General features: G+C 41.7%; 1 long non-coding RNA gene across 2 annotated transcripts; it reads left to right on the top strand.

Annotated features, from left to right (window-relative positions):
- The first annotated feature begins 1,951 nt into the window (after positions 1-1,951).
- Positions 1,952-25,544, top strand: LOC148368675 (uncharacterized). 2 transcript variants are annotated; one of them, XR_015849953.1, is made up of 4 exons: positions 1,952-4,118; positions 4,636-4,694; positions 4,780-4,856; positions 24,979-25,544. It is a non-coding gene; the product is annotated as an uncharacterized LOC148368675 (long non-coding RNA). The 2 variants fall into 2 exon arrangements; XR_015849954.1 differs by having other exon boundaries at positions 1,952-2,475.
- The last annotated feature ends 2,158 nt before the right edge of the window (positions 25,545-27,702 follow it).

Below are 27,702 nucleotides of genomic sequence, written 5' to 3' on the forward strand. Positions count from 1 at the left end.
GCAATCAAAACATGACTGTAAACAATCAATTATCTGCTACTGAATGATTAGGGTTTTCTTATTGGTTTACACATAATATCTAGTATTCTTCTTTAGATATGTGATTTATTGGATCTTATTGTACTTATTCTCGCAATAGCGAATGTAAATAATCACAAAGACTGGTGTAACGAAATTGTACAATGATCGTGTATATAGTGTGTAGTATTTACTGTTTTTGCAGATGGAAATTCAAAAATCGGAACCTCAAACTTATAAGGTTAGAGACATGTTTTGGTGTGGTTGGTGTCCTCTTTAAATATGAATTTAGGGTGCCCTCTGCTGTTCCAGAGGGCAATTTTAGATTTGATGCGCACATTAATCTGGTTTTGGTGATTGTCTTAAACACCTGTGACATTAAAATGGCAGAAAGAGAGAGAGAGAGAGAGAGAGAGAGAGAGAGAGAGAGAGAGAGAGAGAGAGAGAGAGAGAGAGAGAGAGAGAGAGAGAGAGAGAGCAAGAAAGAGGGAAAGAGGTAAGAATGGAGAGAGAGAGAGGATAAAGAAAGAGAGGGAGTGAAATAGAAAGAGAGGGAGTGAAATAAAAAGAAAGAGAAAAAAAGAGACAAAGACAGGGACAGAGAAACAGAGGGAAAGAGATCAAAAGAGAGAAAAAAAGAGAGAAAGGGAGAGAGAAAGATGGAGGGAAAAGAGAGAGTAATAGAGAGACAAGAGAGAGAAGAAATGAGAGAGAGAAAAGAAAGAGAGTTAGAGAAAGAAAAAGAAAGGGGAGAGAGAAAGAGAGAGAACGAAAGGAGAGAGAGGAGAAAAGGAGAGAGAAGAAAAGGAGGGAAAGAAAAGAGTTCAAAGGGAAAAAAGAGACAAAGATAGAGAATAAAAAGAGAGCAAAAAGAAAGAAAGACAGAGAGAGAGAGGAAGAAAATGAGGGAAGGAAACGAGAAACATTGAGAGAGCAAGAAAGATGGGAAATGAGAGGAGAGAAGAGAGATAGGGAGAAAGAGAAAGAGACACAACAAGAAGGTGGAAAGAGGTAAAATGGACAGAAAGAGAGAGGAGAAAGAGAGAAACAGAGAGATGGAGTAAAAGAGAGAGAAGGAGAGAAATAAAAAGAGGAATTAGTAAATAGAAAGGAGATGAAGACAGAGAAAGACACAGAGAAACAGAGGGAAAGAGATGCAAAGAGAGAGAGAAAGGGAGAGAGATAGAGGGAGGGAAAAGAGAGAGAAAATGAGACACAAAGAGTGAGAAGAAAATGAGAGGGAGAGAGCAAAGAAAGAGAGTTAAAGAAAGAGAGTTAAAGAAAGAGAGCGAAAGAGAGACAAAGAGAGAGAAGAAAGAGAAAGAGAGAATAAAGAGACTTAAAGAGAGAGAAATACAGTTCCAGTTGTTTTGTGGTTGGCATTTGGCTTTGGTGACATCAACTGGACTTTTACAAAACTGCACCTCATTTTTCTCCTGCACTTCTCTCAGTCTTGTCTCTCACAGCTGGCGTGGCCAATGCCTCAAAAAATATCTACACATGTGTTTATTAACACATATGACATACAAACTTAGTATCCCAACGATGTTAAGTGGAAAACTGACGTTCCAAATCATCATCAACATGAAGGGGTTAATTACAATAATATCTAGACTCGGAAAAATAGACATTTAAATAAAATTGCGCTTTTAATTATTATTATATTAAAAATCGTAAAACTGCAATATCTAACACACATTACAAAACGGAAATGACGTTGACAAAACCGGAAGTCTTTAAGATGTCACTCTGAAGCACGATGTTCATCTTTGAGAAACCTTGCCCACTCTTCCGCTGTTTGTAAACAATGACGTCAAAAGCACGTGACGCCTGCGACGCATTCCGGAGCCACATCCAATCAGAAAGCGGAGGTGTGTTCCCAGGGCGTGGCTTGTTGAAAACATCGTTGCGTTTAGTTTTCTTTCCTTTTTAAAAAAATAAATAAAAGAAAATCTCATTCTCATTCAATGGCAACCAGGCTGAATTGAAGGTCCTGGACTCGCCGTCGTAAATCTTGAGACGGTTTTCCAAAAGATCCGCTCTCGGTAAGCCTGCTTGCTTTTAAACGAGGAAAGTGTTTTTTTTTTTAAAGTAGCATTATTATGTAACCAATGTACTATTTATTTTTTACTCAATCCTCAGGAAACAAACATAAAAATTGGATTTGTTTGAAAACCCTGCGTTACGCCATTAATATGACGTCACGCGCGTTCTGATTGACTTGGACCAGCCTCTCTGTTATGAAAGCAACAAATTACGCACGGCCTCGTTATTAGGAAGTGCGTAGTTGCCATCGCGTGTTGTCATCTCATCCGATAAACAAGACCCGAATTTAGGCGCTCGATCATCTCTTTCGCTCCAAACGTGTCGGATGATTCTTCCAGTTGGGGATGACGAGGCGCTCGATGGATGCTTGCTCCGAGAGGATGTTGCGCACTTCTATTTACTTCGTTCGAGGTTGGTGGAGCGCTGCACTGCGTAATAATTGACCTCATCCTGTTTGACTTTTGATATCATTTTTGAAAAGCGAAAACAATACAAACAAAACATACATATAATAAATATGTAAACAAACTGCTCGTAAATCCCTATGCGATATAGGAGATAGGTTAAATTGAAATGACTTAATTCCTTATAGAAGTTGCCACGTTTAATTATCTAACTGTCACATAATATCACAAAAGACAATCAAAACAATAGGTATCGAACGTTTTTGGGGTAAACATATGCGATAATACTCGAATAGAACTTACTTAAATAAATAACGTCCAGGATATTAATTTCATTTTAATGACTCGGGTTGTATGTGATTTTGAGTAGTTAATTCGTCTGAAATGCAGAATTGCACGCGGCCTGGATCAACTCCATCCATCCAAAGGTTTCTATCTCATACGCACTTTTAATTCCTGATGTAAACAAAGCTTTTGAAGTGCAGTTCCCCCAATGAGCACCAAGTGACGCTATCTGACTCGTTGGCATCTAGAGAATCACTTTAATCGATTAGGACGCCGGCTGTCTTGAGGTAAGATGTAACGTCGTATCTCGAGACAACGTCGAATTTGAAAAACAATTACTAAAACTAAGCAGCATAAGGAGGATATTTTAAGATGTTCTAAACAGGGCCGTAGCCCTGCAAAGGCACATAATGCGTACTGCGTAGGCAGAGTTGGGTAGGGTTACTTTAACTCGATTACTTTGAATTACTTTTGGATTACTCCAATACCAAATATGCTAATAAAAGACAAAAGAAACTAAATATGAATAAAATTATGACTCACAACACGTGGTAAGCTTTCTCTCCTGGCTTTGATCTCTTTGATCTCCGGCAAAACTAACATAAAATGCGACAGAAACAAAATGAAAATAAATACAAACGTTTAGTTTGTTTTGTTTAATTTCGATACCCAGTTTTGATATCAATCCTGTCTATCCCATCCTGTCCTGTATCACCCCATCTGTCCCATATCTGCTCGGGCAATTGGTATCGATCTCGTCGGCCTCTGGCTTCTGTCATTCCACGCCAGACTGCTGCCTTACTTCTTCGCCAATCGCCGAATCAGTGGCGTTTGGGTTAACGTGCATGACTGGCCCCATTTCCCGTAAAATAAAAGCTTGTGTGAGAAACGTCACACATTTGGGTTCTCTTCCTGTTCCGGTTCTTGACAGTGCGGTCTTTCTTGAATGAATTACTGTTGACGTAAAACATCACAATTCAAAGTGCGTCAGAACCTGCCATTGTTTCTGGATAAAGGTCATTTTGGCTTTTGCAAGACTTTATGGCCGCAGTTTGACAAACTCTGATAAAGTGTTGAAATTCACTGTGCACTGTTGACGTGTCTTGGAATAATAACGGGTTTTCCTCTGGAATCTGAAAAGGGGTGGGGTAATGCCAAAAAATGGGGGGCGTGTGTGTAATACAGTAGTACAGTGGAACCTCAGTTTTCGAACGCCTCTCAGTTCGAACAAATGCGGTGCAAGCAGGACAGGTGAAAAAGGAAAAGTTGTTCATTGCCTTTAAGAAAGACATAATAGCTAAATATGAAAGAGTTTCCGATCTTGCGAGGGAATACAGCATGCGCCTTCTACTGACCACCACAAAGGTAAGAAATCCTATTCATAATTCTTTTCTTTATCTTTTTTTTTTTACACGTTCGTGTTAGCGTAATCTTTCGTACAGAAGATTACCATAACGCGAACGTACGATTAGCCTAGGTTAGCTTTATGATTCGAGGTAAACATTCAGGGTTTTGGAACTGAGCCCAAAATTCAGGGTGTTGGAACGGAGCCCCCTTTCCAATGAAGCGCAAGCCACTTGTGGTGCTAAATGACTTGTAAACGACCTGATTTTTTTTTTTTTACACATTCGCGTTAGCGTAATCTTCCGTACGAAAGATTACGCCAACGCGAACGTACGATTAGCCTGGGTTAGCTTCATGTTTACGTTAAACATTCATGGTAAAAATTCAGGGTGTTGGAATGGATTAAAACGATTTACAATATTTTTAATGGGAAAATTGATTTCGGTGATTGATTGAACAAATCGGTTCTCGTACAGGGTTCTGGAACGGATTATGGTCGAGAACCGAGGTTCCACTGTACTTGTTGCTTTTTGGACAGGGTGCCCATCTGGAGCTGGTAACAACAGATGAGGAGCTTTAAATTTAATTCAAGATCTGGTAGGCAGGCATGCTTGTTTTATTGATTTATTTGTTATTATTCTATTTTCATTGAATTTTCTTTGTTTTTCTTTGTGTGTATCAGGTTGATTATCTGTTAGAAAGCGGCCATATGCCCAGTTGGATTCACTCACAGATAAAGGAATAATCTGACAGAAATCGGTAAGTTTGGTCTGACAATTCAGGAAGAATCTTAACTCATTCAATGCCAGAAGTTTCTCTCATATAGGAAGAGCTGTTTTGACTCACTTTTGAAGGCCTACCGAAAATCTAGTTCTGTGACTATATAGGCGTATGACATATTCAAAGAAATCTTGAACCCTTTTATTTAAAAACAAAACAAAAAAAAAACAATTATGTTTTTAGCTTTTACCATTGCCAAGTAAACAACAGTTGGATATTGCTAAGTTTCTTAAAAATACTTGTTTCCGATAAAACTTCTGTGAAAGGATGCATTTCAAGCACAACTTTCATTCATTCATTTCTGTGCTTCTTTTTTTTTCATTTGTGATGCCTCCAATATATAAACAATGCTTCCCATAACACAAGTGAGTGTCATGAACCTGAACAGGATCAGGACCCAAATGCGTGACGTTTCTCACACAAGCCTTTTATTTTACGGGAAATGGAGAGTCATGCACGTTAGGCAGCCGTCTGGCGTGGAATGATAGGAAGCCAGAGGCCGACGAGATTGATACCAATTGCCCGAGCAGATATCGGACGGGTGGGGTCGATACCGGACAGGACGGAACAGACAGGATTGATAACAAAACAGGATATCGAAATTAAACGGGACAAACTAGACAGGAACGAAACTGGAAACTGATCTTAACCCGGACAAAGTAAACGGGAACATTGCCGGACAGGAAATACTGACAGGAAACAGGACCGAGTCAAAACCCACGTCTTGCGGGGCAGAGGTTCGTTGACAGACTGTCAAAAGATGAGTGAGAGCACTGAGCTTAAACAGACGGAAAACCAATCTGTCAATGAGCCGCAGCTGGTGCCACACGGGTGCGGCCAATTGGGCGCCATGGTAACCGTGACAGTGTACCTTACTTGCAAAATAACGATTTATTGCAAGAACCCCGATATATCCATGGTCGAAGCATGAACTTTGCAAGAACTGTTCAGCGGGGAGGGGCCCGCCCACACACTTTCAATCGCTGGATAGAAGATGTAAAGCAACATGAAGCAGTGGGGGCTCCTCCACGTGTGGACAAAGATCCGATCAAAGCAATTCCTGTCATCTAGTGGTGATTTATTGTACTGAAATCATTCCCAGAGGCTTGATACTTACTGATGAGCTGTGCCTTTAGAATAGTTTTTTTTTTTTAAATAAAAAAACAAAAGACATTTTACACAGTGGTACTCGGGGAAAATGCTCCTGAAAACATATTTATACGTTATGGCACTGAATGTGTTAATGACCCCAGAAGAATATTAGGTAAGGGTCACACATTATCTTAGTGTTGTAATCACTTCCGGTCCGAAGCCTTCGTTCTGAGAGTGCCGGTCTTCTGGTGATCCCAAGAGCCAAGAAGTGTTCCACTGGTTCGAGAGCGTTCTCCATCCGGGCACCGGTGCTGTGGAATGCTCTTCCCCCTGAGATCCGATCTGCAACCTCAGTGGAAATGTTTAAATCTAAGCTTAAGACTCACTTCTACTCTATAGCATATGAATAACCTATACTTTTCGTGGACAATATCTTTGTATTATTTGTAATTGCAACATCCTTTGCCTGGTAATCCTGAAAGGGGGATACGGCATGTGCGGTCTGTTCTCAAGGTTTCTTCATTTTCCTCATGTTGAGGTTTTTGAATTTTTCCTTGCCCTCATGCAGGTTCCAGATCAGGGGATGGTGTAATAATAGTCTGAAAAAATAGTCTGTGTAATAACCTGTGCAGCCCTTTGAGACTCTTTGTGATTAATGACTTGACTTGACTTGTTATTACCACGGATTAGCAACATCCCATTCCTGTCCAAGATGGTGATTTCCCTTTAAATGCAGAGCACTGTCAGGTGATGAAACAGGCCCGGCCTTACTAGAGAGCGAAGATTCTCACCGCTCTTCTCGCAAAGCGCGAGATGATCTAAAGGGGTGACGAAGGGGGGGGGGCACAAAGTCTCAGAGAGGGAAGCAGGCAAATGTGGTGTTTTGGTCCCTTTAAAGGCCTCACGCTCTGCGATTGTGTGTCAGTATGATGGACGAACAGATACAGAAGCACTGAGAAGAAATGCTGCGTCACAGTCAGGAAGAGGAATGGCGCGAGCGCGTAAGCGCGCACCCGCATCTGCGTAGACTCTCGTTACTTTGTGTGTATTTGTGCCCAAAGTGGCCGGCTAATGGTTGCAGGCGGATGAAAATGTAGCCAGGGAGTGAGAGCAGAGGAGAAGCAAGTCAGATTAGATATATTTTTTTGCCTTTGTTTTTTAAGAGGGGCGTGGGATGAGTTGCTACGTCACTTTTTCTGGACAAAACAAAAAGCTGTGATTACAGGAGCCCAAGTCATGGAGTGGACCGAGTGGACGTAGCAGTTTTCGGACCGACGAGGCGTCCGCGTCTCCTTCCTCCTCGGTAGTGATGTGTTCTTCCTGTCACTTTCTACCGAATGTGCTCTGCATGTGTTTGTCTGTTTTGCTTGCTGTTTAGTTCCGGTTGAAATGACCGAGTGGCTAAAGGACCTCAGTTGTTGCCATAGGACGCAGGATTGCGGGTCGAGACGAGGGTTGTCTTCTCAAATGGTGGCCGACGAGTCGGGGATGTTTGGTGATGAATTAAGCGTGACTTGTTTTGTTGTGAAGATGAATCCGTTCGTGTATGATGAAGCCATGTTTGTTACCGTCTTGGTGGCGTGGGTGTGTCTCACCAGGGGGAAGGAAGTTGGTTGAGAACCGTCTTGGGCATGTTACTGAAGAAAAGTAATCAGTGACAGCTACTAGTTACACCGTTTGAAAAGTAATTGCATTATCCCCCACATTACTGACATCCCAAAAGTAGTGCGTTACTCTGAAAGTAACGATTAAGTTCCAAATTACTGTACATACTTACATGGAAGCCAACCCCTGAATGTCATGAACCAGAACAGGATCAGGACCCAAATGCGTGACGTTTCTCACACAAGCCTTTCATTTTACGAGAAATGGGGAGTCTTGCACGTTAAGCAGCAGTCTGCTGTGGAGTGAAAGGAAGCCAGAGGCCGACGAGATTGATACCAATTGCCTGAGCAGCTATCGGACGGATGGGGTCGATACCGGACAGGACAGGACAGACAGGGTTGATGATAAAACAGGATATCGAAATTAAACAGGACAAACTAGACGGGAATGAAACTGGAAACCGATATTAAATAGGATAAAATAAACAGGAGCAAATACAGGGTATCGTAATTAAACAGGACCAACAAGATGGGAATGAAACTGGAAACCGATATTAACCAGGACAAAATAAACAGGAACGATATCGGACAGGAAATACCAACAGGACCAAGTAAAAACGCACGTTTTGCAGTGGTTCGTTGACGGACTGACAAAGGAAGAGTGAGAGCACTAAGCTTAAATAGACGGAAAGTCAATCTGTTAACACGCCGCAGCTGGTGCCGTTTCTCACACAAGCCTTTTTATTTTACGGAAAATGGGGAGTCATGCACGTTAGGCAGCAGTCTGCCGTGGAGTGACAGGAAGCCAGAGGCCGACGAGATCGATACCAATTGCCCGAGCAGATATCGGACACATAGGGTCGATACCGGACAGGACGGGACAGACAGGATTGATAATAAAACAGGATATCGAAATTAAACAGGACAAACTAGACGGGAATGAAACTGGAAACCAATTTTAAATAAGACAAAATAAACAGGAACGAAAACAAGGTATCGAAATTAAACAGGACAAACAAGACGGGAACGAAACTGGAAACCGATATTAACCAGGACAAAACAACCGCACAGGAAATGCCAACAGGAAACAGGACCGAGTAAAAACCCACGTCTTGTGGGGCAGAGGTTCGTTGACAGGCTAACAAAAGAAGAGTGAGAGCACTGAGCTTAAATAGACGGAACACCAATCCGTCAATGAGCCACTGCGCCGCCACTCGCATTTAATTTAGTTAAAATCATCTTATTTATCCAATTACTGTGTTTTATTTTTACCCGAACCTTCATAAGGACTTTTTGAACAGAGGCCATTGTCCGGTCATCATCATTTTCCACCATTTATTATCATCCCTACCGCTTTCACCTTTTTCCAATTCCCCCTGGGTTAATGAGGTTTGTTTTTTGTTTTTTGATTCGGACAGTGTTATATACCAGCTCAGTAGCCTAGATGGTAAGGCGCCAGCTTTGAGACTGGGAGGTCGGTGGTTCGCGCCCCGGCCGAGTCATTCCTAAGACTTAAAAAGTGGTCGGCGGCGCCCTCTGTTGGCTGCGGCTGCATTGGCTCCCTACAACGGGTCAGGTGCAATCGACATTTTGTTCTGTGTACATTGTTACACAGAATGACAATACAAGGAAATTATTATATTATTATTATTATTGTTGTATTTGACCATTTCTATATAACTTTATCGAGGATTTTATGATTAATGCCATCATTTTTGAGCATTTTGCCTCCTGCTTCCTGGGTTTGGGTTGACTGAAAATCACAACAATCACACTTTATTTTGTTAATATCTTATTTATCTAATTACTGTGTTTTTCACGTTTAATAAGCTATCTAGGATTCACTTGTATGCTTTCGGGGGGAAGGCAACTGACCGATGAGTTTTTAACTATTTCATATCAGCAATTTGAGCTATGAGCCTGATCCTTGAGCAAATTAAGCTCGTAAGAAGCGGTACCACTGTATTTCAATTCATAGTTACAAATATAATTTAGATGTGAGTATACTGGACTGTCTCAGAAAATTAGAATATTGTGATAAAGTTCTTTATTTTCTGTAATGCAATTAAAAAAACAAAAATGTCATACATTCTGGATTCATTACACATCAACTGAACTATTTCAAGCCTTTTATTATTTTAATATTGCTGAATTTGGCTTACAGCTTAAGAAAACTCAAAAATCCTATCTCAAAATATTAGAATATCATGAAAAAGTATACAAGTAGGCTATTCAACTAATCACCTGAATCATCTAATTAACTCGAAACACCTTGCGAGGTTTCCTGAGCCTTAAAAACACTCAGCTTGGTTCAGTAAACTAAATCACAAGTATGGGGTAGACTGCTGATCTGACTGCTGTCCAGAGGACCATCATTGATACCCTCCATCAGGAGGGTAAGACACAAAAAGAAATTTCTCAAAGAGCAGGCTGTTCACAGAGTGCAGTTTCAAAGCATATCCACAAAAAGTCTGTTGGAAGGGAAAAATGTGGCCGGAAATGCTGCACAACCAAGAGAGATGACCGCAGCCTTAACAAAATTGTGAAGAAGAGCCGCTTCCAGAATTTGGGGGAGCTTCAAAGAAAGTGGGCTGAAGCTGGAGTCCAGGTATCAAAAGCCACAGTTCACAGACGTGTCCGGGAAATGGGCTACAATAGCCGTATTCCCGTGGTCAAGCCACTTCTGAACTCAATACAACGGAAGAAGCGTCTGACTTGGGCTATGGAGAAGAAGCACTGGACAGTTGCAGAGTGGTCCAAAGTCCTCTTTTCAGACGAAAGCAAGTTTTGCATTTCATTTGGAAGTCAAGGCGCCAGAGTCTGGAGAAAGGCTGGAGAGGAGCAAAATCCAAGTTGCTTGAAATCCAGTGTGAAGTTCCCACAGTCAGCAATGGTTTGGGGAGCCATGTCAGCTGCTGGTGTTGGTCCACTGTGTTTCATCAAGTCCAGAGTAAATGCAACTGTGTACCAAGAGATTTTAGAGCACTACATGCTTCCATCTGCTGAAAAGTTCTATGGAGATGAGGATTTCATTTTCCAGCATGATCTGGCACCTGCCCACAGTGCCAAAACCACCAGTAACTGGTGCACTGACCATGGCATCACTGTCCTTGATTGGCCTGCTAATTCCCCTGACCTGAACCCCATCGAGAATTTGTGGGGTATAGTTAAGAAGAAGATGAAAGACACCAGACCTGCAAATGCAAATGAGCTGAAGGCCGCTATCGAAGCATCCTGGGCATCAATAACACCTCAGCAATGCCACAGGCTGATTGCCTCCATGCCACGCCGGATTGATGCAGTAATCCCTGCAAAAGGATTCCCAACCAAGTACTGAGTGCATCAATGGACATTTTCAAATGTTTGATTTAGTTTTGCTGTTATAAAATTATTTTTTTACTTGGTCTGAGGAAGTATTCTAATATTTTGAGATAGGATTTTTGAGTTTTTTTCAGCTGTAAGCCAAAATCAGCAATATTCAAATAATAAAAGGCTTGAAATAGTTCAGTTGATGTCTAATGAATCCAGAATGTATGACATTTTTGTTTTTTTAATTACATTACAGAAAATAAAGAACTTTATCACAATATTCTAATTTTCTGAGACAGTCCAGTATACAACCAGTTCAGGGTGTCCCCTGCCCACTCCCCAAAGTCAGCTGGGATGGGCTCCAGCACCCCCGCGACCCTGATGAGGATAAGCGGCACAGAAAATGGATGGATGCATTTGAGTTTACACTGTAGGGAGAATATCAGTTGTGTGAAATTACACCCCTCATACGATATGCTTGAGACGGTGATCTGCTTTAAAAAATAACGCACTATGTTGTAACGACAGTTGAGTTACAAAATGTTAGTGAAAACCTGTCACAGTACTTGTTACTGAGAGAAGTGATTGCGTTCCAGGAGCGAGTTTCTCTATTACTCCCAAACACTGGTAGAGAAACAGAGGAGAGCCAAGCATGGACGACAGCCTGGGCTGCAATTAGATAACACTGTGGTCATGTGACGTGTTATATACCCCCCCTTTCTCATCACCTTCTGTGGATGGCCTCTACTTCCTCTCTCTTGGGCTCTGAAGCAGTGGGAGGGCCAAAATGTCAGTGTCAGGATGACAAAGAGAGAGAAGATAGAGAGGGAAAAGCCAGGGACGCTCTTGACACTCTTATGGTGTCTCGGCCTTTGCTCCGCTCTCATTGGCTTGTTCTGCACTTCAAGTTCATACATTCGACAGCGATTTTTTTCATCCAATCAGAACATTAGGCAGACAACATTCCGTGGCTTCCGATTAAGGTCGGCCATTTTTGTATGACAAACAATGCACATGTGATCCACACGCGAGTACAATGTTTTGTATCAAAATGGTTCGACGATATGTCTGGGGCACTTGTAATGTAGATCTCTTATGACTTAAGTTCCCTGTCAAAGGAAGAGCTTGAACCCACATCTCGCATCGCCCAAGATTGACAGGCTGTTGCCTTTTCGTGTAAAGTCTTAGAAATGACCCGACTCATTACTGTTTTTATATGGAAAATGAACCATGAAGACATACACCTATGCAGCCAACCCCCGTTTTAACACCTGCATTCACAGTCACATGCTGGGGATATCTGTTGGTTACATCCATCCATCCAGTGACCGGAGGAAGCACGGGGAGAACATGCAAACTCCGCACAGGAAGGCTGGTAGCTGGACTTGACCCCTTTATGTGAGAACTATGCCACAGATGCGCTAACTACTGAGCTGCCGTGCTGCCCAGTTGGTCACAATTTCAACTAATTCCTTATAACAGAACCCGTCAGCCTGACGTGTAGCTCCTCTGTTCCACGTTAATTTGGTATATTAAAACTGGACACGCCTTAAAATAATCCGGAATGGTTGGCAGAGGTTTAGAGTTCAAGACCAGCTACCGCATCCTCCCCATGTGGAGTTTGCATGTTCTCCCCGTGTCTGCGTGGGTTTCCTCCGGGCAATCCGGTTTGCTCCCACATTCCAAAAACATGCATGTGCGAGTGAATGGTTGTCTGTCTTTGTGTCCCCTATGATTGGCTGGCAACCAGTCCAAGGTGTCCCCTGCCCACTGCCCGAGGATAGCTGGGATGGGCTCCAGCACCCTCCGCGACCCTACTGAGGATAAGTAGTGCAGATAATGGATGGATAAATGGATGGTTTTGTTCTACCATAAGTTATGAGCCTAGAAGGTTATTTGCAAAGACAGCTTAAAGAAAACATTGCTTCTTTTATGGCACCAGAAGATAAGAGTGAGGTGAAATATCTAAAGCTTATGAAGGTATGTTAGAAGAGTAGCAATAAAATGTACATACCCTGCTTTGCATTTGCAGTAAGAGTCCATCAGAGCAGACAAATCTGAATCTATTTCGAGTAGTTGTTAAGGGGCTTCAGACTTTCTCACAGATCGCCAACATTTTGCATCCACCCTTACAAGGTTAGCTTCTTTGGACACCTTGATGCCATGAATATAACTCTGCATATAATAATTGAGGCCTTTTCCTTCTGATGTTTGAGATAAATTTCTATGTCGGGAAGATAGGATACGGCTATGCTATCAGGAATATGGACTAAAGAGTCGCCTGCTATTGTTGTTCCAACCGCCATATTTGCACCACTTGTGATACATGGATACCGTAACTATGGTGGGCGTGGCTTAGCACTTGCTGTCGGATATATGAGTTGCTACATCAAGCAAACCATTGGTTCTGATTGGACAGCGGTTGCCACTGGTGCAATGGCAAACAGGACAATTGGTAGGCAATTGCAAGTTAGCCACTGATTGGTCCAGAAGCTTAAAGCCCTAGTATGTAATATTTGACCACAAGATGGCACTGTGGTCGAATGCGAACGAAAACCAACGCCACGCCAAGCAAAACACCATCGCAGACAAAAATGTCCCGGATTAATTTCTGTCTCACCCTCCCCTCAGAAGAAGAAATCCTCTTGTACCCCCCAAAAAGTGTGTCTCCTTATCTGGGTTATTTTTCATGGGGTCATTTGAGGGTCTGCTCCACTTTGTATCTCCACTTTATACTCAATGTCAGGAACCAGAACAGGATCAGGAGCCAAATGTGTAACGTTCTCACACAAGCCTTTTATTTTACGGGAAATGGGGAGTCATGCACGTTAGGTAGCCGTCTGGCGTGGAAAGACGGGAAGTCAGAGACCGACGAGATCGATTCCAATTGCCCGAGTTGATATCTGACAGATGGGGTCGATACCAGACAGGATGGGACAGAGAGGATAGATAATGAATCAGGATATCGAAAATAAACAGGACAAACTACACGCGAACAAAAACTGGAGAAAAAAATAAACAAGACAAAAAATAGACAGAAACAAAACTGGAAACCGAAATTAAACAGGAGACAATAAACTGAAACAATACGGGACAGGAAATACCAACAGGAACAGAACCGAGTCGAAACCAACGTCTTGCGGGGCAAAAGTTCGTTGACGGGCTGACAAAGGAAGCGTGAGAGCGCTGAGCTTAAAATAGACGGAAAGCCAATTAGTCAACAAGCTGCAGTTGGCGCCACACGGGCCGGGCAAATTGGTCGCCACGGCAACCGTGACACTCAATGCTTATATTTGGTGCTCTAGGCACGGCGTGGAGGTTAAATGTTAAAAAAAACTGCCAATGAGAGCGCCACTGCTCCCTAGTATAGTGGAGGTGCAATTGCACTTGATTCATTGCAAAGTTAAAAAAATACTTTCCCCCTCACCCAACTATTTGAGATGCACTGGGTTATATAGACTTAGTCTATCAATACAAACATTTTATCCCAGTAAATCACAATGACCCAGTACTGGAGCAAACAGCACATTTGGTAGGTAGTCGGAAGTAAGCTTTACACAGACTTATTTTCGTTATGTCAAAGTAATGTTTCTTCATTGTTGTTTTAAAAATATTGTACTATTTGGTCACGTTGAGTCTTCACTGTATTTTTCATTGTGCTTTTTAGCACTCGGCTTCAGTTGCACGACACAATACAGAGGCAGGTGGATGAAAATGATGGATGGATGGATGGATACTACATTGTTTTTGTTATTACCAGATTAATTATTGGAAATAGGGTTAAATAGACTCAGTCAACCACTAAAAACATATTTTACCAGAAAATCACAATGACCCAGCACTGTTGAGCTGGAAACACCTGCATTAGAATTTAATTTGGTTCAGTTTATGGGAAGCCCAACAACTGCAGCACACTTTCTTGACACTAAACAAAGTCGAGGCCACATAAAAGATGCTGTCCGAAATTTGAACGTTTTCTACTCGCTGACCCCATCTTCTGGCTTAAGTCATCATTGCAGCCTATGTCAAGCTCCTCCTGTGGCGCGTGCAAGTACGCGTACATTTTTTAGATTGTAAGTTGGTGATTAGACTGCACTCAAAACAGAGCTTTTCTTACTTTCACCGTTTTCATGCTACACTACCAAAAATGTGGTGACAATCAAAAAGTCACTCTGATGAGTCATCCTGGATAACCTTACTGTCGGTATTATGGTAGTCCAAACTAAAGGAACATTGTGAATTATTTAGCGCCTTCTTGTGGTTAAAAAAAAACTTTATTCATTTAATAAAAACAATATTTATTTGAATATTATGCAAAAATACATGAACTAGAATATAAACGTGCATTTAAAAAAAAATCAAGAAATCTATATTCATTAGCTGACATGATTGTTCGCCATCTTGCTGCTACGGATACCCCCTTGGGAAAATTTAGGGTAAAAAAAATAATAAAAAATGTGGTTTTGTCACTTTGAGTCTGTAGATTTTCATCTTCTTTGTAGCGCTCATTTTTGGGGGCACTACACAGTACAGCGACATCTATTGGTCCTTATATTACACATTGTCCATTTATGGCTGCTGAGATAATTAGATTTGTGATTCCAGTTACTTGTCAACTTAATTTATAATTTAAAAAGTTAGTGTTTGCTCCTTCTTTTGGTATACTTATTGTATATAAGCTCAGTGGTGGGCTGTGAGGGCTTCCAAGACCTTCTGTGCTGGCCTGAAAAATATCTGAATGATGTGAGGTCAATTTTATTTTGTTCTTTAATTCTTGTTAGTTAATGATTGATACTGTTGTTTTGTGCTGTGCCTAAATAAAGCCACGGATTATAAATACTGTAATTCCAAATTGTCTGTCAGTTTGCACTGCTTCCAGACGTGTACTTTCATATTTGAGAATTCAACTAATCACATTTCTGGATTACTCGTTGCTAGACTCAGGCCTGCAGAATAGCATAGCTGTATTATCGCTGTTGCTTTAGCCAATCAAATTTTGAATTCAAATGGGCCAGCACGTTACCACTTTCACAAAGCAAGGGGGCGGTAATTCCCCAAAACGATCACACCAACAGCCTGCATTAACCTGCTGCTGCACAAGCAAATACAGTACAGTGGAACCTCGGTTTTTGACCATAATCTGTTCCAGAACACTGTTCGAAAACCGATTTGGTCGATCGCCGAAAATCGTTTTTCCCATTAAAAGTAATGTAAAATCGTTTTAATCCGTTCCAACACACTGAATGTCCAACATGAACGTAAACATGAAGCTAACCCAGGCTAATCGTACGTTCGCGTTAGCGTAATCTTCCGTACGAAAGATTACGCTAACATGAACGTGTAAAAATTAAAAAATCAGGTCATCTACACGTCATTTAGCACCCGGGTCTCCACAACAACTGGTTAGCGGTTAAAGGATAAAGAAAAGATTTAGATTTTCAGCATCGCCCCTAGCGTACCGGCGTTCGAACTCCGATTTTTTGAACGAAACGCGAAGCAAGAATTTCTCGAAATTTTGGGTCGAGAACCGATTTGTTCGAACTGAGAGGCGTTCGAAAACCGAGGTTCCACTGTATATTGTGTTGATTTATAGCATTTTTGTCAACCCACAATGGCTGGGGGAATGAAAATAAATGGATTTGTATGCTGATATACTGTCAAAGCCATTTTCAAGACGGAATTTTTCGAGAAAAACTGGACATCGGTAAGAAATTGCAAAATGTTTTGTCCGCCACTTTCAGCCCATAAACAAAGGGAACTATGTGGAGCTTCTTTCCCTCATTGCTCTGAGAGATACGGATTTATGTCACTACCCATCCTCTAATGAAGTTTTTCGTCCGGCGTCGAGTAACAACGTGATCACTGCTATCAGTGAAGTCATGAGATTAGATGGATGAGTTAATAAAGCACCATTCGTCTCTGTTATGGTGAATGAGCAGCGCAGTTCGTACTGGTTGTGTGTTACATCACGAACACAGGTGTCAGTCAGGGAGTGCTTCGTCTGATTTGAAAATGTTAAGTGAATTATTTTCACGGTTTTTAATAGTTCAATATTAAACCTAAATACAGTAAAACACAAAACAAAAAGAGGAATAAGAAAATAAAACAAAGATTGACGTTTAACTTGCACAATTTAGATAGAAAACAACTCTGGCCTCATTATTACGTTATTGTAATTTGATAGAATTCTCCTTTAACGTTACACCAATGCTAATACAGTAATCCCTCGGTTACTGGGTTAATGGGGACCAAAACCACCCGCGAAAACTGAAAATCCGCGAAGTAGCGGCGCCCCTTCATAAATGCTTAAAAAAACCTATACAGGTATACAGTATTTTTTCTAACGGCCGCCACGGGCGCCTGAGCAGTAAAGGTAGGAGTGAGACATGGGGAACATATGTGTCGAGGAAGATGAAATTTTGATGTAACTTTGGTATAATAAAGTCAAACTTGAGATGAAATGTGACAGAAGAGAATATACTTACGTCGCGTCGCCGAGTTTCTCCATGATAAACTGAGCGCCACATGAGAAGGGGGTGAGGTGGGAGGAGTTAAAGGAAGGGGGGTGAGCGAAGCGGTAACTCACCATGACTAAGCATTGTGTCAGGGCCTCCCCCTCCCCTTCACAATAAGAGTGTCCACACCGTGTCCTCAGTTGACATAAGCTCGCGCTCAATGGTGTCAAGTCAATAAATGCTTTTATTGAGAAGTTAAGGTATATTTTTTAGACCCTCGAAGCTCTGAACCCACAAAAGTGGTACCGCGAACTAGCGAGGTTCCACTGTACCTAGTACACTGCGATGGACTGTGGTTATGGTTTGATGAAGGTGCAGGCACTGTCTGGTGGTCGAGCAGTGAGGGACCCTCAGCCAGGACCAGGGACCAGGACCACGAAATGCAATGTTTCTAAAGTAGCTGGCTGTGTTCCACCAGGTCGGCCGCTGACTCAATCGGGCTTGGGCGCTGGCCAGCAAGGTTCTCCGGTTGCTTGATAAGCTGGAACTGGGTCAAAACCTTTTTGGTTGCATGCGGGCCAGGATTTGATCCTGTGCTGCTTGTTTAACTGCCTCATTTCAGCTTGCTAGCTTTTTCAAACTAAATTGCGAGGTGAGAGCTGTCCTGGGTCCCGGCTCCGGTCTGACCAGCAACCAGGGGGGGGTGGTGGTCACGATGACTTTCAATGTGCACACCAACGCACATTCACCCAGTATCTACCAGATGATTAAATAAATGTAATTTAATCAAAACACAGTATTCAAGTCCCATGTATTGTATTTTTTGTTTATGTCATTTTTGCAAGCCGAGTTTACTTGAGTATAATGTGTGAGGATGTCATGATGATTGATTAATTTCACCTTTGCCCACTCTGGCTTCCTGATTGGTTCCCCGTTCTACTTAAGCTCAGTTCTTTCACTCGCCTGTTGTCAGTCCGTCAGCAAACCTCCGTTTTCACAATGCAAGCATTTTTTACTTTGACTCTCGTCGGTCCCCATTTTGATTTCCTCGTTTGTCTGCGGCTACGCCCCGTTTTTTGACCTCGACCACATTTTGATCTCCCGTCCCTGCTAACGACTCGTTTTCTGACCCTGACCACGTTCTGCTCTCCCGACCTGTTTTTCTATCTCCTACACTTCGATCTCCCGCTCCGGAAGATCCACATCGCATTCGGAACGCGTTCCGATTCTGTGATTGGCTTGCTTCCCGCGTCCAGTGAGCACCGGATCGCGGGCGCTGCCTTTCCTCTAAAGCTCAATATGTTAAACGTTACGCATCTGGGTCCTTCTTCCGTTCTGGTCGTGACAGAGGATTATAAAAGTATTTATGCATTGACCTAATCTGCTTTCCAGAGTGGCAAAAACACACGTGTGTCAACATATGTATATCATTTAAAAACATGCATTTAAAAATTGAACTATTTAGGCTTCTTTGAAAAGAAAAATGAAAAAAAAAACATGCTAGCCTCCTGTGAGCCATGTGACACGAGTCAGAAGCCGATTCTGTAGTCAGACTTTCTAGTTACGTGCTAGTTCCTCTGAACTTTGACCTTTTGAAATGAAGAGATGTGCGTCCCCTTGTTTATGAGTCTCTGCCTTTGTCATGGCCCCGTCTCAATTGGCCGCACTACAAAGGCCTGCTGTCTCTTTAAATGTTTTATAAGCGTTACACAACAGCTCCAGTGGCACACAAACATCCAGCCAGCAAAACCGACCTCCATAATCACACGGATCCAGCCAGCCGAAGCGGACGGACAGTCACCTTTCCTACATTCTAATCTCGCGGCGCTTGTGTAAACAAAACGCTGGTATTGTACACGACCTCGCAAATAACTCCAACATGAAAACAAAGGCTTGGCCTGTTCCGTGCGAGCAAATAGTTTGTTGTGATTTTTTTGGGGTGAGGTGCTTTCGATTCCCCTGTTTGACTTTGATTGGTGTTGAGATTGGAACCATTTGCAAGAGGCAGCATGTATGAGAGGCTGTTTGAGAAGTGAATCATACCTGCTCTCACATAAACATCAAACTCTCACATATGCACAACTATACTCTCATACAGACAGTCACCAATGCACAATCACGACTACCAGGGTTGGGTAGGGTTACTTTAACGTGATTACTTTCAATTACTTTTGGATTACTCCAATACCAAATATGCTAATAAAAGACAAAAGAAACTAAATATGAATACAATTATGACTCACAACACGTGGTAAGCTTTCTCTCCTGGCTTTGATCTCTTTGATCTCCGGCAAAACTAACATAAAATGCGACAGAAACAAAATGAAAATAAATCCAAACAGCTTGCCAACATCATTTTTGCCGTTCCATGTGTTCCGTTACTCCCCAAGCCTGCACAAAATTTAGTCATTTTATTCATATTTAGTTTTTTTTGTCTTTTATTAGCATATTTGGTATTGGAGTAATCCAAAAGTAATTGAAAGTAATCCAGTTAAAGTAACCCTACCCAACCCTGACGACTACAATGTCTGACACATACTACTATACTCTCACTCACATACTACCACACCTGTTAAGTCTCCCGATTTGGTTGGAAGACTACCGCTTTGGCTACGATTCTTCCGCCTACCGATCTGTGAGCAACATCTAACGATTTCTAAAAAATTATTATTATTATTATTTTTTTGGTCCTTTTTTTTTAACTCTATGTGGCCTACACCTGAAAGTTTGCTCAAAAATTTGTCCTGTGATCAAGCTCATCTATTATCTAGTACTTATCTGTTATCTAAAGCTCATTTGTCTTAAATCTATGGCGTATGTCTGAAATATGTTCATAAACTGTACAAAGTATCATCTTAGCCACGGTAAACATGATGTTCCTACAGCACAAACATGTTTTCATCTTTGTAAACAACCATTTTTTCGACAGGTAACATTTTTTTGGTTACCTGTCGAAAAAATGTAATCAGTAACGTCATCGGAATACCATTATATCGCAGTAATGTATCTTGATTACTTTCAATGACTATTGGATTGGTGGGCAGCACGGCGGCGTAGTGGTTAGCGCGTGTTCGGCACAGTTCTGAGGTCGTGGGAACTTCCTGCGTGGGTTCAAATCCAGCTCCCGGCCTTACTGTGCGGAGTTTGTATGTTCTCCCCGTGCTTGCGTGGGTTTCCTTCGGGCACTCCGGTTTCCTCCCACATTCCAAAGACATGCATTTCAGGTGGATTGGCCGGTCCAAATTGTCCCTAGGTGTCACTGAGCGAGTGAGTTGTCTGTCCCCGTGTCAAGTCAAGTCAAGTCATTTTTATTTGTATAGCCCTGCGATTGGCTGGCAACCAGTTCAGGCTGTCCCCTGCCCACTGCCCGATGATTGCTGGGATGGGCTCCAGCACCCCCGCGACCCTACTGAGGATAAGCGGTGCAGCTAATGAGATGAGACTATTGGATTGCTCCAATACCAAATATGCTGATAAAAGACCAAATAAACACAATATAATTTGTTTAAGATAACTCAAAAATGTAACCTCAAAAAATAATTAAAGGAAACCAAGGTCAGGTACCCAAAGCCGCTAGACCTTTTTATGTGAACAAAGTTTTGCCGATTAAAATGTAGCCGAATTATCCATAGTCTTTATCATCGTCTTTTTCGCCGTTCTGCACCGGAAAAAGCTTCAATCGAGACTCGGCAATCATAATCTCGAACTCCACGAATAAGAGTGCTACATATGACTATGTTAAAGAACACCAGAAAATTTGGAAAAATTAAACATTTTAATAATCACATGTAAACATAAAATAACAATAAATAGAATATAGAATAGAATAGAATAGAATAGAATAGAATAGAATATACCTTTATTATCTTTGTTACAAAATGGGTTAACATATTGTGACAACGAAATTGGGCATGACACTCCAGTGTCACACATTCACAGTGAGGTAAAAAACCCAAGAAGATAAAGGAACAGAGAGGTAGATTGAAAAACGAATTCTATTGTTGTTTTTTCAAATAATAATAATAATAATAATAATCGCGTCGAAAAAAAAATCTCCCGATTTCCCATTTCCGAAAATTAACATGTATGTACTACTACACTCCCCCCATACACGCTATGATAGACTGTGGTTATACTCTCTCACACACAATAGTATTTTTTTCCCATTTGAATGCAATTGCTATAGAAAGTTTTAAGGATCACCTCACAGTGTTGTTTTATTTTGTGTACTTCTGGTTACCATGGCGATGCACACTGATCATAATGTATATGTTACACAGTTCAACATCAAACTAGAGTTGCTCCCAGTATAGGAGTATGTATGAGAGTTTATAGCCGTATATGTGCGAGAGTATCGTAATATATGTGTGAGATAGCATGGTAGCGTGTGTATGAACGTATAGTGATATGTGTGGGAGAGAGTAGAAGTGTATGTATGAGAGTGTAGTAGTAAGAGTGAGGGAGTACAGTAGGGCTTGTGCATGGGCATGACTGTGTCCAATTGAGAGTATAATTGTGCATGTGTGAGAGTATAGTAGTATAACAGTATAGTAATTGATTTAAGAGAAAGTATGGTAGTGTATGTGTCAGTATAATAATTCGTGTGAGAGAGTATAGTGGTGTATGTGTATGAGAGTAAAGTGGTATATGTGAGAGAGTATAGCAGTGAGTTGATATGAGTATAGCAGAATACACACGAGAGAGTATAGTGATGTGTTTGAGAGCATAATTGTGTGCATGAGGGAGTATAGTATTGTAATATATTTAATAGAAAGGATGGTAGTGTGTGAATGAGTATAATAATACATGTGAGAGAGTGTCGTAGTGTGTGTGTGAGAGTATAGTGGTATGTGTGAGAGAGTATAGTAGTGTGTATGAGAGTATGTGTGAGAGAACATAGCAGTGAGTGGCTGAGTATAGGACTATGTGTCAGCGACTGTAGTAATATGTGTGTGTGACAGAGTAGTTGTGTGTTTACAACAGTATAGTGGTATGTGTGAAAGTATAGTAGTGTGTGAATGAAAGTATGATAGGATGTGTGAGAGAACATAGCAGTGATTGGCTGAGTATAGTACTATGTGTCAGAGAGTGTAGTAATATGTGTGTGACAGCATAGTTACAACAGTATAGTGGTATGTGTGAAAGGGTTGAATAGAGTGTATGAGATTATAATAATACGTGTGAGAGAGTACAGTTGCGTGTGTATGATAGTAACGTGTTCATGAGAGTATAACAATACAAGTGAGAGAGTACAGTTGTGTGTATGAGAGTATAGTATTAAGCGTGAGCGTGTATTGTAGTGTATATGAGAGTATAGTGATACGTGTGAGAGAGTATAGCTTAGAGTGTATGTCAAGTCAAGTCAATTCACGTTTATTTGTATAGCCCTTAATCACAAAGAGTCTCAAAGGGCTGCAAAACATTGAGTATTATGACACCATCCCCTGATCTAAAACCTACATGAGGGCAAGGAAAAACTCAAAAACCTCAACATGATGAAAATGAAGAAACCTTGACAAGGGGCCGCACATGAGGTGATCCCCCTTCTGTCATGATTGCCGATTGAGTGCAGCTGCGGCGGCTTGATTGGCGCCAACAGCCCGGACAGCTGATTGACTGTCACTCTCTTTATAAACCCCCGGCTTCCAAGTGGAAGCTGTCAGATCGTTCTGAACTCTTGCCTTCTGCTCAGTTAGCCTTTTCGTCCGACACCGTTTTTGCCCAGCCTTTTTCTGCCTGATCTTTGCTATTGACCTGTTTCCAGACCTGATTACGCCCCATTCTGCCTGCCTCCTGCTACCGACCTTGATTACGAACTCGATATCGCCTTTAATCTCAAGTCCCGGCCAACGACTTGCTATTCCCGCCTGTCTCCGTTCCTCCTCGCCAGACACGGAAGTGTCACTTCCGCGCCGCTAACCCTACCCAACCCTGTGTATGATAGTAAGAAGGTATTTGTAATAGAGTATAGTAGTATGTATGAAAAAGTATAGCAGTGTGTATGAGAGTATAATAGTGTGCATGAGGAAGTATAGTAGTGTTTTTCCATGCGAATGACTTTGTTTGTACAAGAATAAAGTTGTGCATGTGTCAGAGTATGACGTTACACGTGATAGCAAGTATGATTTACTCCTCTAACGGCTTCTCATGAACATGAGCCCCAGGGTTGGGTAGGGTTACTTTAACTTGATTACTTTCAATGACTTTTCGATTACTCCAATACCAAATATGCTAATAAAAGACAAAAGAAACCAAATATGAATAAAATGATGACTCACAACACGTGGTAAGCTTTCTCTCCTGGCTTTGATCTCTTTGATCTCCGGCAAAACTAACATAAAATGCGACCGAAACAAAATGAAAATAAATCCAAACAGCTTGCCAACATCATTTTTGCCGTTCCATGTGTTCCGTTACTCCCCAAGCCAGCACAAAATTTAGTCATTTTATTCATATTTAGTTTCTTTTGTCTTTTATTAGCATATTTGGTATTGGAGTAATCCAAAAGTAATTGAAAGTAATCCAGTTAAAGTGACCCTACCCAACCCTGTTTTTAATACATACTACTATACTCTATAACAAATACCTTCTTACTATCATACATACTACTATACTCTCACGCACATACTACTATACTCACATATATGGAAGGTGTCACAAACCAGGAACGGAGACGGGACCCAATAGTTTTCTCAGTTTTTATTGATAAAAGAGGGAGAGAAAGGCTTGCTTGCACGATCCGCGGATCGACGAACAACAGGAGCGAGCGGCGCGGGAGTGACACTTCCCTGTCTGGCGAGGAGGAACGGAGACAGGCGGGAATAGCAAGTCGCTGGCCGGAACTGGAGATTAAAGGCGATATCGAGTTCGTAATCAAGGTCGGTAGCAGGAGGCAGGCAGAACGGGGCGTAATCAGGTCCGGAAACAGGTCAGGAACAAAGATCAGGCAGAAAAAGGCTGGGAAAAAACGGGGTCGGACGAAAAGGCAACAGTTCGCAATGATCTGACGGCTTCCTCTTGGAAGCCGGGGGTTTAAAAAGAGTGACAGCCAATCAGCTGTCCGAGCTGTCTGCGCTAATCAAGCCGCCGCAGCTGCACTCAATCGGCAATCATGACAGAAGGGGGATCACCTCAATTATGACTCACAACACGTGGTAAGCTTTCTCTCCTGGCTTTGATCTCTTTGATCTCCGGCAAAACTAACATAAAATGCGACAGAAACAAAATGAAAATCAATCCAAACAGCTTGCCAACATCATTTTTGCTGTTCCATGTGTTCCGTTACTCCCCAAGCCTGCACAAAATTGAGTCATTTTATTCATATTTAGTTTCTATTGTCTTTTGTTAGCATATTTGGTATTGGAGTAATCCAAAAGTAATTGAAAGTAATCAAGTTAAAGTAACCCTACCCAACCCTGATGAGCACACACACTCAAACAAATGAAATGGGCGGACTAGTTGTGGGTGTGCATTTTCTGGAGGACTTGTCAGTGGCCCTTGTGCAAAAAAGGTGAGTTGATTTGCAGTTGGCAGCCAGTCAGCTGGCTGACGCTACCTGGTCTGACCCCACCCACTCTCACTCTTCTTGTGCGTCATGGCTCCTGCTGCCAGCCATTGATTTCTACTTCCTTGTGATCGCAGGGACCGGAAATTCGCGCTCGTTTGATTCGGACTCTCCGGACGCAGCGAGTGCCGGAATTGCTGGACAGTGCCCAATTGTGGAGATCTAGCGGCTTTGGTTGTTTGGGCTTCCACACTTTGGATCAAAGAATCAGAAGATGAGATGTGGGCGTGCTGAACCAGTGAGAAAGGTTGGGGGGGTTACTTTAAAAATGTAATCCGATACAGTTTCCGGTTACCTGTCGAAAAAATGTAATCAGTAACGTCATCGGAATACCATTATCGCGGTAATGTAACTTGGTTACTTTCGATGACTATTGGATTGCTCCAGTACCAAATATGCTGATAAAATACCAAATAAACACAATATAATTTGTTTAAGATAACTCAATGATGTAACCTTGAAAAATGATTAAAGGAAACCAAGGTCAGGTACTGTGTTTTCTGGACTATAAGTCTTTCCAGAGTATAAGTCGCACCTGCTAAAAAAATGTTTGAAAAAATACATAAATAATTAAGAAGAAAAAAAATATATAAAAGGCGCACTCTAAGTCACAGTTTTGAGGCAAATCTATTTGATAAAACCAAAAACCTACACGTCATCTTTAAAGGCAGTTTAAAATGAAAAAGAGAAAATGGTATATTAACGTTACGCGTACGTTTACAGTGGAACCTCGGTTCTCGACCATAATCCGTTCCATTTCTTTGTACGAAAACCGATTTGTACGATCACCGAAGTCGTTTTTTCCCATTAAAAGTAATGTAAAATTGTTTTAATCCGTTCCAACACCCTAAATGTTTACCACGAAAGTAAACATGAAGCTAACCCAGGCTTATCGTACGTTCGCGTTAGCGTAATCTTCCGTATGAAACATGAACGTGTAAAAATAAAAAAATCAGGTCGTTTACACGTCATTTAGCACCCGGGTCTCCACAACAAGTGGCGAACAGGTAAAGGATGAAGAAAAGAATTATGAGTAGGATTTCTTACCTTGGCGGTTGTCTGCAGAAGCCATGCTGTATTCCTGAAAGAAGGGAAACTCGCACACCTTCTTCATATTTTGCTATTATTTCTTTCTTAAATGCAATAGTTGTACACACTACTCCTCTTTTTTCACCTGTAGCAAATTTGCTGCTTTCACCAACCTTCTTCCGAGGCATAATTCGGAGTTAAAACACTCCCTTCACCGCTTTTGAAAAACGAAAGCAGAGAAGGAGTGCGCGTTGCCGTGACAACAGTTCTTCACGAGGGGTGGGGGCAATCTACACCCGTACGCCGCTCAGCATCGCCCCTAGCGTACCGGCGTTCGAACTCCGATTTTTTGAACGAAAAGCGAAGCAAGAATTTCTCTAAATTTTTGGTTGAGAACCGATTTGTTCGAACTGAGAGGCGTTCGAAAACCGAGGCTCCACTGTATATCTTAAACACGCACCAATACTTCAGTAATGTTGTAATATATTAAGAGCTTTTCAGATAGCATAAAGAACATGCTTACCAAACCATCAGATTCACTCCAAATCACTATATCCAACTAAATATTCATCCTCGATGTTAATTTTACCGGTAAACAACTCCTCCAACTCAAAAGGAAAACAACAGGCCAATTTGTTTCCTCTTTCCCCATACAACAGTTGTCATCACAGGCCTATAGCACCATCTTGTGGTTTGGTGTGAAAATAACACGTGAAGTGATGAACAGGACTGGTGATAAAAATTTAAAACTCAATGATATAATAGTGTGATCAAAAATTCACATATAATCCCGGGCCAAACTATGAAAAAAACCTACAACTGGTGTACACTGTGTTTGCTTGTAATCTTTTAAAAATTGCTTTTTATCACATAGTATAGTTCATTAAGCAAAAATAAACCTTTTTTTTCACATGACAGACGAGATATGCTCTATATTAGTTCACGATAAAGGCAATATTGTTTCAAAGACATAATGTCATGAACCGGAACAGGATCAGGACCCAAATGCGTGACGTTTCTCACATAATCCTTTTATTTTACGGGAAATGGGGAGTCATGCACGTTAGGCAGCAGTCTGGCGTGGACGGCGAGATCGATACCAATTGCCCGAGCAGATATCGGACAGATGGGGTCGATACGGGACAGGATGGGACAGACAGGATTGATATCAAAACAAGGTATCGAAAATAAACAGGACAAACTAGACGGGAACGAAAACTGGAAACCGATATTAAACAATGGGACGGACAGGATTGATATCAAAACAGGATATCGAAATTAAACAGGATAAACTAGACGGGAACGATACAGGAAACCGATATTGAACAGGAAAAAATAAACGGGAACAATACCAGACAGGAAATACCAACAGGAAACAGGACCGAGTCAAAACCCACGTATTACGGGGCAGAGGTTTGTTGACGGACTGACCAAGGAAAAGTGAGAGCACTGAGCTTAAATAGACGGAAAGCCAATCCGTCAACAAGCCGCAGCTGGCGCCACACGGGCGGGGCCAATTGGGCGCCATGGCAACCGTGACACACAAAGTTTTCACTTTCTTTAAATCGAACAATGTCCTGTGTTCAAGTTTTACTTGTTTGAAGTGGGGATTCCTAACCTCTTAAAAGTATTCCGATTTTTTAGGCTGAGTAAAGCCTTCTCACAAATTAACATTACTAGGCTGCAACTGCAATGTCCTCACAAAACTGCAAGCTCATGCCAATCAAACAAAATGTGTGTTACATTGAAGGCAAAATAAAATACAAATAGCA

Source organism: Urocampus carinirostris, chromosome 3 (assembly GCF_059441175.1).
Source record: "Urocampus carinirostris isolate Australia breed hairy pipefish chromosome 3, RoL_Ucar_1.0, whole genome shotgun sequence".
Taxonomy (NCBI): domain Eukaryota; kingdom Metazoa; phylum Chordata; class Actinopteri; order Syngnathiformes; family Syngnathidae; genus Urocampus; species Urocampus carinirostris.